The sequence below is a fragment of the Physeter macrocephalus genome, chromosome 2 (assembly GCF_002837175.3).
Source record: "Physeter macrocephalus isolate SW-GA chromosome 2, ASM283717v5, whole genome shotgun sequence".
Classification (NCBI taxonomy): domain Eukaryota; kingdom Metazoa; phylum Chordata; class Mammalia; order Artiodactyla; family Physeteridae; genus Physeter; species Physeter macrocephalus.
This window is the reverse complement of record NC_041215.1, coordinates 19,246,384-19,249,090: the sequence shown is the minus strand read 5'-3', so window position 1 is coordinate 19,249,090 and position 2,707 is coordinate 19,246,384.

The following is a 2,707-nucleotide window of genomic DNA, read 5'->3' as shown; positions in this document are numbered from 1 at the left end:
GCCGCGGAGCCTGCGTTTCCGGAGCCGGCGCCCCGCAACGGGAGAGGCCCGCGTACCGCAAAAAAAAAAAAAAAAAAAAAAAAACAGAAGATGGCCATCTTCAGCTGCCCAGAGCTGGCCAACAGTGCAGGTGCCCTCTTGCACCTCTGCTTATACTCAAGGCCACATGGCTCCCCCCACACACACTGTGCTCTCTGCCCCCAAGCCCCATCTCTTCAGACTCTTAGCCACTCACTACCCCATCCCAAAGAACCAGCTCACTCTGCCTCACCCCTTCCCCCATCACATTTGTACATACACACACACACACACACACACACACAGAGTATCCACCGTATGATTCCATTTATATAATATTCTGGAAAACACAAGCTAATCTATAGTGACAGAAAGCAAATCAGTGGTTGTTGGGGACCACTGGGGGAGGGAAACTTTTGAACCACCAATTGAAGCCCCTCTGATTGATTCCTGACCCTCAGAAACTATGTGAGACAATAAATTCTTGTTGTCTTAAGGTGCTAGGTTTGGGGGGCAATTTGTTACACAGCACAGTAATATGTAACTACCTCAGGCTCACAAAACCTTCAAAGCTGGGTATAAAATATCAAGTGTTGGTGAGAATGTGGAGAAATTGGAACAGTTGTGTACTGTTGGTGGGAATGTAAAATGGTGCAGCCACTGTGATTCCACTTATATGGGGTCCCCAGAGGATTCAAATTCATAGAGATGGATGGTAGAATGGTGGGTGCCAGGAGCTAGGGAGAGGAATGAGGAATATGAGTTCAGTGGGGACAGAGTTTCAGTTCTGCAAAACAAAAAAAGTTCTGAAGATGGATGGTGGCGATGGTTGCCCAACACTGAATGTACTTAATGGCACTGAACTGTAAACTTAAAAATGGTTAGGATGACAAATTCTATGTTATGTGTGTGTTCTACCACAATTGTTTGAAACCTGGATAGTGTCCATGCGGGAAAACTCACAAACTACCTGTGGGAATGTAAAGGGGGCAGGCTTTCTGGAGGACAACTGGAAAGCATTGTATGCGTGTCATATGACTGAGACATTCCACTCAAGCATCTGTACCTGTGGCAGTGCCATACAGGTCCTTCCATATCTCCTGAGCAACCACAGTCCCCACCTGCAGGAAAGTCAGAAGTGTCAGTGCCTTAACACTCCCTCCATCCCCCTCTCCAGAGCAGCCCTCAGCCATGACAGGCAGGAGCTTGTACATCAATGCTTCAACTCCCTCACCTCTTGGGTGGGAAAACTTGGAGGTGTGTCCTCCACCATCTCCCAGAGCTCCCCAGCACAATGGAGCCCCAGTTGCCCATATTGGCAGCCTGCTCCTTCACCATCATTAACACTACTGGCTTCCTTCCCTTCCCCACTGCCTCACCTTCCAGAGAAACTATTTGCATCTAATTCCTTGCCTCGGGATCTGCATCTAGAAGGGCCCGAACTAAGCATCCATCCGTCCGTCATTTACTGAATGCCCACTGTGTTCCAGGCACCATCCCAAGTGCTGGGGACACAGTAGGGAACAGAAGAGACACATGTCTGGGGATCATGGGCCTTCGATTCCAGTCACCACAGAGACTCTTGCACAAGTGTGCAAAGCATCGTTTATGAAAACATCCCAACATAAAGCTGGAAACAAACCGCCAGGGTATGGATCTCAAGGAGCTTCTCCCGAGGCTAGAGGAAAGGTAGAAACTATTCACCTCAAAAGGCCCCTGCCCCTTGCTACCACTTCACCTCACCTTACTTTGTTATATACACAGCATTTGTCACACACTGACATTATCTTGTTCCTTACTTATTTGCTTTCTTACCTCTGTCTCCGCCCACCCCACTCCACCCCCAATCCACACACACACCAATAGAGCAGAAGCTCTGAGAGAGAAGGTAACCTCGCTTATCTTGTCCACACAATGAAGGTTTGCTTTTGGGCAGCCTGTGGTCAAGCCCACAGGGACTTCTTCAAGGGTCTCGTGCCCATTGCAGGGTTTCACAGGGGAACCTAAGCTTAGGGGATCCCAACCCTCAAGGTTTCGGAGAGTCTCTACTCTTGTTTTCTTTTCCCCATGGGAGATGGGGTCTCCCTCTGCCACCTGGTCCAGGTCCCCTCTCCCTTGAGTTTTGCAGACAAGGCAGATCAAGGTCAACTGTCGTCTAAGACCCAGCTCAGGCCTCCCAAAGTGGAGAGGAAATATTGGGGCGGGGAGGCAGAGTCTCCCTTTGAGAAGCCGGCCTCCCAGACTGGACTCCAACCCGGGCTCCCAGAGCCCTCTGACCCCCGTGCCCCACCCCACCAGGACCCAGGAGCGGCTCACTCCCTCTCCTCCCCCAGTGGAGAGCTTCCCCTGGCCGGGTGGTCAGAGCAGGAAGGGGGGAAGCGCCCTGCCCTCTCTTGGGCCCTGGTCACTGATTCCTTGGTTGAGCCTCAAGGCCTGGTAGCTGCACCTGGGAGTGAAGGGAGGAGGACTTCCACGCGTTCCTGACAGGGTCTATACAGCTTGGCTCCCGGGAGGGTGCCTTCAGGTCGGCTTTGGGAGCCCAGCGCCTCCAGCCCTCCTCAGTTTCCCCCGTGCCAGGTTTGCCCCACTGAAGCGGAGCCCAGAATTCTACGGTCCCTACTCCTCCGACCAGCCCCTCGCCCACCTCGGAGACATCAGGATTAGGATCGCCCTCCTCCCGCGATCCCGC